Raw genomic sequence first — 15696 nt, forward strand, 5'->3', positions numbered from 1 at the left:
GCTCGTGTGAGTTTGAGCTCGTGCATTGTGACTTTCTCTCAATTGTGTTTTGGTGCTGTATTCATATTTTCATCAGATTATTATTGAATATGTGATTATTAGTATAAAGATTACTCTATGAAACATGTCCACGTTCCTTTTAATTCCGGTATCTAGTCCAGCGCGCTGCATTCAGGGCATGTGAGAATTCGTCATTGATCAGTCTCGAGCTTAGCAAAACTTTTAATCTCTTTTTCTCATCTGAACTGGAAACTTCCGTTTCAAAACTCTACCTCGATAAATTTCTCATCTGTCTGAGATAAGTGTATTTGTAGAGAATTTGTTTGAAATATTAAGCGTATGGTGGTCGTGAATCATTACTAATATTGAAAATGGGTACCACACGAACAAATATATGTGTGCTTCGAAAACAACTTCGTTTATGGCTTCTTAAAATTCACCAATGAAGGTTATTGGGTTCGCATATTAAAATGAACAATAATCATAATTTCCGATTATTTAATTATTATTATTCAATAATAATATGTGGAGCGGCACCCATAATAGCCGACGGTTTTGATAACACTCCACATCACAAGCATGGAAACATTCATACGATAAGAATAATTTCCATTAAAAATATTACGATAAGAATAAAATATGGAGATATTAAGAAGAACTAGATCAAGTCGATGGTATCCACGATGCCATGTGAGGATATAGAAAAGCACTGACAGACACAGTATCGGAATCTATATCACCGTACATCTAATCTATGGTGTTGACAGGCCACAACTTGAAGCTGAAATTATTTTTAAAATTTTCACTGGTCTAAATTTTGAATTAACAAAGACACTTGCAGCAAAGTTGAGATTCAACATTCCCTAATTAAAAAAATCCCAGGTATGATCTCACCCCAAAAATTTCATTTTTTTCAACAATGCACACGTGATTTCTTCTTCAACGGCCAAACATACTCTAGAATATTCAATTTCCTTTCGAATATTTAAAGTAATTTTGTTCATAAATGCACGTCATCGAATTACTGAAGAAATTTATCGCTTCACCTCGTACATATAGTTTTTCATATTTTCAATAAACGTGAGCAACATATAGTGAATACAATTGTTGCATGTGGAATCACGTTTCTTGAAACGAAGCTATGAAGAAATTAGAATAAATTATTTTCAAACAAATTGCCTAGTGAATGGTACTTATTGTTTTTCAGATTCAACTTAATCAGGCATTTAGCTAACTTCCATAATAAAATATCGGTTAAAAACAACAGTAGGACTAAATCTCTCATTCAAGCATCAAGTTTCAAAAATTTTGAGGCTCATATATGTTTTTACGCCGTTTAGAGTTTTAGTTCCTGAATAATATGATAGGTAAAATATTTATTCAAAAATTTTCGAGTACAGAGAAAAAACTAAATGTCCTGCTAACGATAAAATGTTTCCTTCAGACTTCAGATTTTAATGGAGCATATATAGTGTCATGAATATTCATCACGCTATTCTTAGCGTTATTTTACCTAATCCATAAACTGCACATATCATTCAACTGGAGCAAGACAACTAATTCTTTCTCTTTTGTTTTCAGGTTTTCAACTTCTTTTCTTGAACTACTAAGCAGGTCGTCATGAAATTCTTTCTGGTGAGTAACGTAAAAAATTGTAATGTTATATTATTCATACGGTGCAGATGTATTTTCCAGCCTTGCAGATTCAATTAAAATCATCAAAAATTCATCATTTCTCTATGTGTTTTCAGTCATTATTCGAAATTCGACACCAATGAACAATCTTCATCACCAGCAAAAAATACTTCCGCCTATATTAAAAAGACTCCAAAAACTAATGTCAAGGTTAAGCATAGACCACGATTAAATATCATTTAGGCGGAAGTCTATAAATTGTGAATGGTAAAATGATTGCTACTGTGCTTCAATTTACTCAATTGCAATCGGTACAAAATGATTGGCTAGAATCACATGCAAAAACGAAAAATATTCTTCATTCCAGTTCATCAAAATTAAAATTTTTAATTTTTGGCTCCGTTTCATTTTTTGGAAACATCAGGTGAGCGAAATTCTAGGTACGAATGGTAATTTCTACTAAAGATTCCACAATGTCTTTTTTGGCATCTTATCTCAACATTTTTCATGCTGGTGTCAACTTGAAAATCATGAAAGTAATAAAATTTACTTAAATAACCCTCTATGACCATTTTTTCGCCTTCGAAACTTGCAACTCAGTTAGTTGTTGAATGGATCATTCCAGACAGCATTTTTTGAAGAACAATTTTCTTGCGAGAAACAAACGTAAAAAATCTGATTGCAGAAAATTTCGCAGCTACATTCCTTATGAAGAACTGTCTGTCCAGTAGGGCCTACTCGTATTATTCTGCTGGTTTAATTCTTCATACACAACGAGGCTACAAATTTTTATCTTGAAGTACATCATTCATACATGATTTATAGTGAATACATCATCTTTCGACAAAAGTTTGAAGCCATCAAAATGAAACTGCAATATCATGTACATCCATTCAGTTCCTTTACTGAAAATATTCAAAGATACTGTATATTGCCGAGCAACATTTCAGAGCATTAGCAAATTTAATTTTTAGTGAATTAATATATTTATCTTTTTGTTTGTGATTTCGATTTTAATTTTGCAACTGTTTTACTCCTACAATAATTTAAAATATCGTTCTTTGCCCATGTTTTATTAATTTTCAATAGGAAATATTCAAGCAGTATAATTATTCACGACGTACATCCGACTATCCAGCTATTTCCTGATTGTAACATTAGCGTTTTACCACGAACAGTGAATAGCTCGCTAATTAAAAATTTATCAATTATTTTTCCGTAAAATTCTTTCCAGTTTACTTAATATGAACGTGAATTTATAGATAAATCTAGACAATTGATTCATTTCAATTTCATACCGTATAGAATGACAATTAAAGCGTTTTACAATTAGTTGAATAGATCGATAAATTGAATTACCGGGGCCAATATGTACTCAATATGCATTTATAACAATACTTTGATTGTTTCCCAGCAATATATTACAATTACTGATTATTTTATACATCTGAAAGAACCATACAAATAACCTATATTAATTGCATATTCACTAAAAGAATTTCTGCCAATCAGCTGAGTTTTCCGTCTGATTACGAAATAACTTAATATGGAGAATAAAAAACACATCGTCGTGACAAGAATGATATTCCTTCAATACGTATCGTTTATTAAGGTCTTAAAAATAAGCTGCTTAGACCACTCGAACTTTTAAGGTAGGTCCCACCAATCCGACCCGCAGGCCAACAATTAACCGAATTTTGAAACGGAAAATTTGCAAACAAATAGAATAGCTATATAATATAATTAACATTATAATAAAAATCGGTGGAATACGAGTTTTTACGGTCGCGTCCTCAAGGATCACCCAGTCTTGAATAACTGGCTGGGACAATGTTGGCCAGTGAAACAAGTCCAGTAGGGTAACATGGGGCAGCGAGCCCACTGCGGGTCACGGGCCCATAGCGGGTTTCTCGCTAAGTATGGCAGATATTGGTCCGTGTTCTCTACCGCCGGTCGACAGTTTCACTGGGATGAAGTGTACGGATTTACGTTTTGCTAAATGTTTGCGTTAATAAGTTCTTTGCGAATAACTGTTTTAGTCCAGATAAAAATTTTTTTGCCGCTAAATAAAGTTTTTTTCCATTACTATAGATGAAGATTTTGAAATTACTTTGAATTATTTTTTCAAAGTAATATTTATAGGGATAATTTTGAGACCAAGTTTCGACTATTAGCTTTTAAAATAAAATGTTGACACGACATAAATTGAAATGATACCTAGTGGGGGCAACGGGCCCACGCGTGTCACGGGGCAAAGCGCCCATGGTGAAGTCTTGTGTTATACATCATTAGATTTGTCTCAATGACCTTTTCAAACTATGACTAGCTTTTTGAATTACAAATAACACTTCATATTGCATGATTTTTTTATTTGCCGCCTCAAGGCAGCAGGTTTAGTTTCTAGTTATGCGTATTTATGACCATTTAAACAAAACAAAGAACCACCTCGTATCAATTAAAACTTCATCAAAAATTTAGTTTAAAAAAAGTGGGGGGCGCGCTGCCCCACGTTACCCTACTTGGTTGAACTATATAAGGTTGACCCACGAGGATTTCCGTCTTTCAGTTCAACTTTCTTGTTACGTCACTGAGATCGAGAAACGTAAACAAACCCGTCATTCTCATGACGGATTGGTTGACAGATTTGATCGCATTTTGGTGATTGGTTAATGCCTGTGACGTCACTGAGATCGGTGACGTCACAAGCGAACAACAAACTACATCCGCAAAATTGAGCATCTCATGGGTCAACCTTATACTAGTTCAGCCATAAAGAAGCCTCACCTCAGATGTTTCCCGGATCTGATGTGGGAGGTAAGCTGAGCGTGTCACATGAACGTAACGCGCCAGGAAAAACGCTCTTGTCGAACAACTACTTTACTGTTTGACTACGGTATTTGATTGAACGAATTCTCTGTATTAAAATGTACTCTTAAAGCTTCTGAAATTATCTCTAAGCTGATTACGCCAGATTCAGTGAAATACAATGCATACACCATTAACGTGTTGGTGTGCTGCAGGTGCTGAAGGTGCTGATGGTGACGGTGCTGGCCATATGTTCGGCAGCTCCTCAGCTCGTCACCACGCAACGCAAGTTCCCAGGACAGCGACGTCTGGGTGCCACGCGCTACAAGTTGCACACATTCGGCAAAAATGGCTACAAAAATGTGGTTCAAGGTAAAAATGTAGTATTGTCAAACAATCATTGAATTTTTTTAGTTGTTGTTATGAAAATTCATGTGATACAATATCTTTGAAAAAGCTATTAGAAAAGTTTATGTAATCTTACATATTCAAAGATAAATTGACAAAATAAAAGCAAATACACATAAGGAGACAGGCCTATCTATTTACAATTTCAAGGGGATAGGAGCTGAAAGCTGCATTTAAACCAGGTTTCTGTTTAAAAATATACAGGGATTAACGTATCGGAGTCCAGCTCTGATTTTGATTCTGATTTTCTTATAGGTTTTGAACTTTTGAACTGACGATAGAGCTGGAATCCGAAAGAAACCTGGTTTAAATGCAGCCTTCAGCTCCTATCCCCTTGAAATTGTAAATAGATAGGCCTGTCTCCTTATGTGTATTTGTTTTTATTTTGTCAATTTATGTTTTTATCTGCGATGTGAATTTAGTTTTCAAATTAATTCTGATTTACATATTCAAATTTTTGTTTAATTATGGCATATGTATTCTAGTAATAGAAAGACACGTTCACACTAATTTTTAGATAAAATATGAAGTTCTCATTTGATTTTCGATTCAAATTTGACGTCACTGAGATCAAGAAACGTAAACAATCCCGTCATTCTAATAACGAATTGATTGACTGGTTTGATCGCATTTCGGTGAATGGTTAATGCCCGTGACGTCACTGAGATCGTTGACGTCACGTGCGAACAACAAACTACATCCGCAAAAGGGCATCTCATGGGTCAACCTTATACTAGTTCAGCCATGGGTTGACCCACGCCTTGCGGATGTCGTGTATTGTTCTGCCTGTAACGTCACGTATGACTTAAAATGTAATATTGCTCGTGAACTCTATTACTAATGTTGCTTCTTTGAACTAACTTCATAAAAAATTATCCTCATTGAATCCTCTGGTGTTCACAATATCAACTTATCTTGTTTAACAAATTGCCGGTGTCATATACAATTATTTCGTGCGCTTAATCAAATAAATTGAAAAGAAAACGACTAACCGAGTGAAAGGTTAGTGAATTTGAGAGGTATACTTTTTCAATTACTTCAAAACAGACACTCTTAATACGTGTTTGACAAGAATCACCCCAATTTTTTACTTTTTCTGATAAGTGTGACGTCACAGAGAAGAGGCGCAGAACGGTGTCAAAATTTCTCAGAGTGTGGGCCAACTTTATATAATTAAACTATGGCAGAGACTGTCTTGAAGAACATCTCTCATTGGTTTTATTTAGAAACCTTGAATTTGTTTCACACTTAGAACTCTCAGACCACGCTGGAGCTCCTTAATTTCAAATCACAAAGGCTTTTCTCAAAATTTGCCAGTTTTTTTTCCCAAAAATCTCTGCCAGGCTTTTTTCTCAAAATTTTCTTCGTTCGCTTTTATATTTATTCATTTAAATTAAAATAAATATTAAATGCATATATATTTTTTGCAGCCAGGCGAAATGGCTGAGCAAGGTTATAATGGAGCAAGCTCGTGGTGAACGATAAGGAACTAACCAATTAAATTATATTTATTAATTATTTAGAGAAAGATATGCTGTGTAAGTTCGCGTAGAAGTTCAATAAATCGCTTTGCCTAAACAAAAACTCAAGGTAGTATATTAGCATTGAGAATCCATGATAAGTACAAATATTTATGTAAAAAGGAATGCCTTATAATATAAAATTAAGAATCAATTTAATTAAAATAGGCATTGGATAACTGTAAGGCTTGAAACTTGCTCAAGAACCTTGATTTTTAATAATCATCTATACTTCTAATAATTCGAATTTCTTTATTTTTATAACATTTGGAGATTGTGAACATAATAACTTAGTTATTTTGTTGACTTTTGTTATAATGAATTTCATCAACGCAAATAATTCTATTAGACAAATCCTCTGATTATACATTTTTTTTGCAGCGTTTTCGTGCTTTTTTCCTTTTAATCCTAATGAAAAAGTTTAGAAAATATATTGATTGATAAAATATGAATTCAATTCGAATAGGTCGAGAATCATCGTTTGAGAAAACGTCTAATTGGATTTCTTAATTGAAGAGTCTTGAGCATTACCTACGTAGTCTACATGGATAATCGTATCAATGAATTAAATTAGAAGTATTCAAAATATGAGGAATCGTATAGATTCGAATAGTGAGATTATTAGCAGAATCTGCACAACACAAAACTTCTTGTTAAATTGAAAATGCTATAGGAAACACATACGAGATGGTTCGTCTGCAGTAGAACATTTTTAAATGAATCAGTCTCACTTGCTTTTTTATTATTGCGACAGGTTCTCTTGATAAAACGCATATTAGAGCTGCTTGATAGTCTTGAGGGTCAATTTCTTGGTATATGAAAAGAAAAATTGGCTGTTGTGAGTGGAGATGCCTTGCACAAGATCCACACAAGCGGAATATTTTTAGAGTGAGCCGTACTGAGCTTACACTCATGATGCAATATGTAGAAGAAAATTGAACCGCTTCATTTTGGGATAAAATTATTTATTGAGATTTCCTTGAGAATTAATAATATTAGTGAATATTAATAAATTTCTGAAGTTGTTAATAAAGAGGGAAATTTAAGATGAAATGATAGTCTAGAAAAAAGTATGAGAGAAAGCGGCAGCATATAAGAATGTTGAAAATCTAATGGTAAACATTGCTATCTTATTTGTACATAACAACGAGTAAACGTTAATTAAACAGCCATTATGCAATCACAGTTCACATTAGCTACTTGATTGATTGATGAAAATTCATGAAAAAATCTACGTCATAATCATAAATGCAAATCAATAATTCACCATCAGAAGGCAACACTATATTTTTAAGGCGCTCGACATACATTATCACATACGCCGAATTGAGTACAGAAATCACATGCATGAGTCGTGGCATCACATACACGACGAATGGCACAGATTCGCAGTCTAGTCTGCAGCGCTAGGGTGATTGCAAACAACGTGTAGAAATAAAGTGGAAGCAAAAATGAACGAGGTCTGAAAAATATTGCCCAGAATCCTTTCTTCATACAAGTTACAAAGTTAAGACAAATTATTTTATCTACGCCAAGCATTGAGAATAACTCCCTATTGACGCACATAAACTGTCTTGGGCTGATTCGTGGAATCCTTTGAGAAAAATTGAATCAAATGTTGCAATGAAAAAAATGATTACTTTCAAATCAATATATATGTATGTAGGCTGGGTCAAGAGTGCGTAATCGCCCTACATTTAGATCTGAAACGGCATAGGACTTGGTATACTAAACAATTACAGATTATGATGCAAAATCCAATTTAGAGTATTTTTAAATATTAAGTATTTACCATATTACATCATACTACGCATGGTATTTTTTTATTTCATTACCTGAAAGTTAGTTCTGCGGCTCAGTTTGGAACATAAAGCTTCGAAATGTAAGGGCCAGCGTTACGTAACGATTGATTGCGAACTAGAATTTTTCGTGTTAATTGGAGTATTCAATTACTGGTATCAGCAAATTTAATTAACTGTGTAATATATGTGGTGGAATTCGATTTAAATGTACTTACAGGGAGGAATTTTCTCCATTCTCCACATCTTGATTTTTACTCGACTATCTAATCTATAGTAGGATCATATATATTACACAACATTCGTAACAGGTTCTTGCCTAATTTTAGAGCTCTCAGCTATTCGAGAAAAATCAATACGATTTAAAATTTCACTGTCGTCGCTTTTGTGTCTGGCCATTGACTTTTTGCTATTTTATTTTCTTCATCTCGAGGTCATCTCGTCAAACAGTCTATGAAACTATAGGGTTTGAAATACACTGCATCTATATAATATATAATCGCGATACAATCTCGAAAGATTGTTATCTATCGCGAATGCGAAAGATAATGTACGCATGTGCGCATCTTAATTATTGAAAGTAATTAATCGTTAAATAATTTGAACCATTGTAGCGCAATGATAGCGGCACCGAAATGAGAACTGCCAGCCGTGGGCTCGACACTCTGGAAGCTCAGCTGTTCATTTCTCCGTTTCACTGATGGGCGGAGCTTGGTGGCCGTCAATAGGTGGTGCTTACAGCATGGCTTTGGGTTGGTGATCCTAAACATACTCTAGGTACGTGTTACCTGGGGGAATCTGAAATCTGATTTAATGAAAACTATATTTTGAGGCAGTGCTATACTGAGGTATATTATTAAGGACTCAAAAATAAGCTGCTTAGACCACTCGAATTTTCAGGGTAGGTCCCACCAATCCGACCTGCAGGCCAGCAAACCAAATTTTTAAACGGAAAATTTTCAAGCAAATAGAATAGCTATAGAATATAATTAACATTATGATAACTGGAAATTCATGAAATTTACTATCTACTAATCTCTTGTCACGCGCAAAACTATGCTGTCAAATATACTCTTCGAAGGTGTAGCCGCAGCTTTTACACATCTCGTGTAGCTAGTTTTCATTATCGCTCTATCACCGTGTGTCATTTTGATCTGGACAGGGTCCCGTCGCTGGACATATATATGTTATTATTGAACTTCGTTGTCTGACCTTAATTTGTACCATACGTACTTGTGTATATTAGGAAAGTTATTTCTATAAGTAATTGTGTATTTTAAACTTTTGCAGACCTACATGCAAATTAATTTCAGACTTGCGATTCCTGTGGTCGAACCTATTGTTCTGTTTAATACAGACTGGAATTGCATTTTCTGTGTTCCGTTTCCCAAGTTTCATTGGCCATGCCCTTGTATGGATTACGCTTTATTCAGAAACGTGAATACCATCGTTAGGATGGTTCGAAACTATATAACCATAGGCTGCATAATGGATTTCAGCGGTTACAGGACGAATTCAACAATGGCAATTTAATTTTATGATTAAAACCGAAAGGCTTTAATGCCTGAATTCTTTACCAAACTTGGTAACTTCATCGATGGTAGCATGTGTTTTTCAGACATTATCTAGAAGACTTGACAACGAATCCTTGTAAGCCTAAATGCATGTCCACATGCAGCTTGGAGTAAACTCTTGACTGTTGCTGGAGTCCCTAACTGAAACCTTGATTGAGCTTTGGCACTTGAACCAGTTTGAAACAGACTCACAAAGCATCAATATAAAAGTTATGACAAAAACTGCAGCATAAAAAAAAGAAAACGTCGATGCCAAGAAGCAGACGTGATTAAAGGTCATTTTTTCGCATCCCTATTCAAAAGTTGATACATTTACTATCCACCCTTCGATTTCAGAAAATTTCACTAAAATTTCGACATATTTTCTACGCACTATTATGTTCACATTTCACGTAAAATTCAAAATAGAAAGGCCCTAACTTTATTTTGAGACAATTCAAATTTTATATAATCGAAATATTATTTCATTTGTGTGTATATGTTTGTTTACACTTTCCTGAGAAAGAGTGTCCATTTGGGAATATTTTGTGGCACGCAGGGTTAACTAACAAAATGAGATTTGATATACTTTGAAATATTTTACCGAAAATAAGATCAAAGCCTTATCATTCCACACAAAAAGTACATCTCGCACCAGCCCAGGCGTCACCAGCATCAGCTCTCAGCGCGACGACGCAGAACAGGTTCTCGATCAGTTATAGCAAGCCTTCCGCAGTGTTGCTAGTCTGCTTCAAGTACTCGTCCCAAAAAACTAAATGCTGTCCATTGCTGTTCATGAAAACTGAGATGAATCTATGCTATGATTTCCTAGGGGATATGAAATATTACATTGATATTATCATCATACCTTGAGACAAAACCATTGAAGATGCAATTAATTAGAATAGTGTTGCTTCAAAGTTAATAGGTAGAATTTTGTAAGAAATTTTAGGATCATTATGGTGATGGTAGCTTACAAACATACGCGAATTAAATACCAAACAATTCATTGGGGTGACATTAATCAGATGTTTTTAATCAGAACACATTAAATTTGACGCAAGATTTTTTCCTTTATTTCGCTTCTTGGATTCTAGATATCCTGGGATATTATTCAAATTATAGCCATTGACGATGTTAATGAAAATTTAACACACAGATTTTAAAAAGGCGAAATTCTGTTTGTACCATGAAGTGTGGTTGATGGAGAGAATAGAGGGACGGCAACTGCAAATTTTGAGTGCTTGAAACTTTCATTCATAATTTCAAAAGTATCTACCAAGCAATGGGCAAAAAAATGAGTACAGAAAGCCATTCAAAGAACATAATAAGTGAAGTGGGCTCCACTTTCAGATTTTTCGTTCGATACACCTGGTTGAGACCAAAATTATATCTCGACATAGGTGAAGGAAGCTTTTTATTTTAGTTTCGATACAACCGTCTGCTTCTGCCACCTGGATAGCAGTTTTGAAGATTTTTTAAGATTTTTGGTTTGATGGTGAGTTTCTGAACTAGAATTTTCTTTATAGATTTTCATTTTTAACATTACATTTTAGGCAGAACAATCTAAGCAGCAGCTCATTTACGTAACTTAATCATCATTACTGCATGCTTGTAAGATGAAGTTAATATGTTTTGGCAAATGTTTTTCTAAAAAAAAATCCTATATGCACATGATGATGATTGCATCACTGTAGACACGGCATTTTATTGTGAAATACGTTTAAAAAATCAGGCCTCAGTATAGCGCTGCCTGAAAATATACATAGTTTCTGTTAGCTTACAGTGTTAATAACTGTCTTAAATTTAGAGAATGAAGGCCAATCAAAGGAGCATGGTAGGCTGAATGAGTGATTACATTGACAGTAGCTTGAAGTAAAACCTGTCGCTAAAACAAAGACAGTAATACAACGTCTTTCAATATTGCAGTATTGAGGCCAAGTTGTGTGTAGAGCATCTCAGTTCGGCTGACGTGCCAGAGCTCTCACCATGCAATGAAGTTACAAGACTTTTGCCCCAAGCACAACTTTCACCGACCCAAAATATGCAGTGACAGCTCTTTGTCAGATGGTGTTTACCCCTGCAGAAAATAAACCAGGGAGCAACCGACTTTTTTATGTCACAGAAATTTGTAAATTCCCAGTAAAGAATCGCGTGGTGTTGGCTGCCTTCATGCAGAGTGGTTGTTTGTGACAATTATGCAGCTGTGTTTCGCGCACGTGTCATTTTGGTCTTGGCGGATGAGAATCTACCTATTTGGTGTATTAAACATTCAAAAATGACATGTAGCAAGCATTACCCGCGAGCATGATTTAATTTCATTGCATCTCCAAACGATAATCCGTGCAATTGAGAGACGCCTGTAAACACGCACAGCTGCCTTTTAATTGATGCCTGTAAGTCCCCCGGAAATATTTCTCCGAGATAAATCCTATATATAGCCGACGTCGGCTTAAACCTAGTTTAAGCCGACGTCTTAAAAATGAAGTGGAGCATATATAGCAGGTGCAATTGCTGCAAGGAACGGCACTATTCAAAACATCGGTCCAACGAGGGCACCATTTTTAAAGTAGGTCGGCCTGTTGTCCCTAATTGATGTTGAAAGTTAAACAAAATTCCTAAAAACTTTGTAGATAGTTAATTACGCGGTAAATTTTACGCAGGCATTAGAACAAAATGCATTTTATACTTCATTCGTAATACTTGGCTAACCTCTGACTCGATTTAACTGGAAGCATTAAGACGCATTGAATTTATGATGAATTCGTATAGTAAAAGTTATCAAGAAGTCTTGAAAATGTAACTAAATGTGTTTTATTGGGCGCTTACTATGGATACTTTGGTGCTTTATCAAATAGCTATATACTCCTGGAATCAAAATTAAGGAATGAGAGGCGTCGGAAGTATGGCGAGTCCTGAATGAATTCTCAAGTCAAAAATTTAATTTATGTTAATTATAATGACTAAAGTTTCGTCAGATGTTAAAAAACGGTTCAAATACTCTTCATACAAATGAAAGAAAATTATAAATTGGTGCATTAACATTTCTGTTCTGCGTGTTCTCCAACTTTGAGTTATTTTGAACAGATTAATCAACATTCATTGCCAGTACGATATTCAATTAACATACCGGTTCTGAAAATGGCATTACAATAGCAGTCTATGTCAAGTTGGTTTCCCAGACGGCTCCATCGAAAGAAATTTGTTATTTACATATTTAGGAAAGGAAATTTTTAAAACGATTTGTAGGTATTCATAAAGCTTTTTAATAAAACAAATTTTCAAACTTTCCATTTAATATTTTGACTCCACTTTAAAAAATTTCTGCCTCAATTAGGTTCTTTCTTTGAATAAACAATTAATTTGGTTGCTTCTCGAATGTTGATAGCAGCATCCAATAGCGTTGCTTTCTTGGTCATATGTTCAGGGCGTCGTGCGACAGCTGCTTTTTTGTCGCAGAATTTAGCGAACAAATGTCGCTGGTGCAAAATAGAAAACATATAAAATGAAGTGACCCAAAATTTTGGAAGCTACAACTCGGTTCCGTAACCTCAGCTGCTGCTGCGTAGAACCGGTTCTTTGGCATATAAGAAGCGAGAAAGTGAAGTCTATACCGTCACTTCAACAGAGAACGATCGAGTGTTAGCTAGCACGGCCAAAGAGTTCTCGATTTATTAGAGGCAAATTTTTAGTTGTTAAGTAAGTAAGTGGTAACCTACCAAGTCCAATTTCAACCCTTCGCCAGCTTAATGACAGATAAAAGAGTTTCTAAAAGATATATTAAGTTTTATTGCGCTCTATGCTTATGGTAGACTATTAACCTTTATCTTGTTGAAAAAAAACGATGTAATGTTTCAGAAATATTATATCACCATAAGTGTTGAGCTAGCTGGAGCGGCAAAGCTGGTTAGAAGTTTTTTTTCACGCTTTTTAAAATAAATTGTTAATTCACAGAAACACGGGCTATAATGTGTACAAGAGATTGAATCAGCGACGAAAACTCAAAAATCACAGAAATATCTGGCTGCAAAACTGGTTTTGATCACATAGTGGAGGAGAACAATCTTTACGCAGTTCAAGACAATAACCAATTGTTTTTTTATTCGTCGATCCAGAAATCGTATGAATTCATGGGCATATTGATATTCACTCGTTATCATTCATTCGTGGACGAGCAGCATTACTGTTATTCAAGTGACGAAGATTTGGGAATAAAGCTCATTAAAAGATCTATATCATGCATTAATGGTGCAAAATATAGTATCTCTAAACTTGGCTTCAATATACGGCTTTATCTAGACGATAGTGAAATATAATGGCAGGAGTTTATTTTAGAAACTTGCTAGAGCAAAGCCTATGCTATTTGGTATCAGACTTAGGGCGCCGTGTGATACCGGATTATAGTTCGAATTTGAACTCAATTGCCGAAAGCAAGGGTCAGCCAACAGTACTCGCGCCCCTCTTGGTTTAGACTTGTCATCGACATGTTGAGCTCAATAGAAAATCATGAGCCATATTGATGGAGCTGCGACAATTGCCTTATTCCATCATGTTATCCTGCACCCGATAAGAAAAATCTATTGTTGCTGTAACAGATACCATTATAGCACTTTGTTAGTAAAATCTGACGTTAAACTTTGACCAGAATGTTTCACGAGCTACAAAATGAAATGCTAGATTTCTGTGGTAAGGCCTTATTTCTGCCGAGTTTACTAGTATTTTTTGTTTATTTTTCAATAAAGTCGTTTCGATGTTAAATTCGACTATATATTGTAAATTTTATGCAATGCGTGAATAGCAAATTTCAAAATGGAAGCCGGGCAAAAGAAGGTAAACCACGCAAACGTCCCAATTTACCTTAAGTGTTGCTTAGAACACATGAAAAACATATTTCTTTGATACTTATTTATTAATTTTAGTATCCTCTCATCTTTATTCAACGTCCACGAATTATTACTATGACTTTCTTCAAATTAATAAAAATATATTTTTTTTATTTGTTTCATTCCACGGCATCTGCGAAATTATAGAAAAATCTCTGCTTATGTAAAGCCTAGCTCTAAAAAACTCGTTATGATATTCGAACAGTTCATGAGTTGAAAAGAAAGGCTTTTTGGCTTATAATAATTTGAACCTAATTAAATAATTCCTTTATGGTCTTTATTTTGTTATCGTCGTTGCCTAACAGAAAATAATGAGATGCGAAATTTTAGTATACTTATAATTTGTTTTATTATAAATGAAATCTACTCATTTTCTCGCATAAGAGCTTCTATTTACTAGCTGTAATTATGAATAACTAATAATGCATTAATGAATCTCAGTATAGAAATAGAATTCTTATTCCTTGATCTCAATTGAATAAAAGAGCATGTGTATTAATTACTTTCAATTGCGTTATATCGCAAGCATTGATAAATCTGGATTACATAATATTGATTTCTGAAATAATCAGTCTATTATATAATTTTTCAGATATCAGCACGACTTTGAAACTTGAGCGCATCATGAAATTACTCCTGGTGAGTATAATGGCATTAAAAAACGGGTTGTCCTTAATGCAGTATTCAATCACGTGCTTTATGCTCTACTTGCTTTTAAGTCATAGGAACGTTTATAATTTTAGAAGAAAAGAAATTAATTTATCCGTGTATCGAGCATTAATTTTAGTACAATACGCCGCTTGCCCAAAAGGAATCTTTGACACGGCAGCGTGCTATCGTTTAATAGATAAAAATAAGCGTTTTACAGGGTTTTTCTTGCAGTATTCGGGTTCCCGTTTTGACAATGAACTCTTTTGCAAAAAAATACCAATGAATATATTCGTAACAACTACAATGATTTAATACTTGACCTATAGATTCTAATAATGAAATCCGGTAAAATTATCCTGGCTAAAACGAAATTTCGCAATTTTTGTTTTCGCAAAACAATTTATCAGTAAACTTCAACTATTACATACTATATTGGTTTCTA

At 34.5% G+C, this 15696-nt stretch overlaps 1 long non-coding RNA gene across 3 annotated transcripts; it reads left to right on the plus strand.

Moving 5' to 3' along the window:
• LOC108664855 lies at positions 1-6753 on the plus strand. 3 transcript variants are annotated; one of them, XR_001930392.2, is made up of 4 exons: positions 1-180; positions 1582-1635; positions 4656-4812; positions 6279-6753. It is a non-coding gene; the product is annotated as an uncharacterized LOC108664855 (long non-coding RNA). The 3 variants fall into 3 exon arrangements; XR_001930391.2 differs by lacking the exon at positions 1-180 and adding an exon at positions 757-882; XR_001930393.2 differs by lacking the exon at positions 1-180 and adding an exon at positions 1112-1367.
• The last annotated feature ends 8943 nt before the right edge of the window (positions 6754-15696 follow it).

This window comes from Hyalella azteca, unplaced genomic scaffold, assembly GCF_000764305.2.
Source record: "Hyalella azteca isolate HAZT.00-mixed unplaced genomic scaffold, Hazt_2.0.2 contig17497, whole genome shotgun sequence".
NCBI lineage: Eukaryota > Metazoa > Arthropoda > Malacostraca > Amphipoda > Hyalellidae > Hyalella > Hyalella azteca.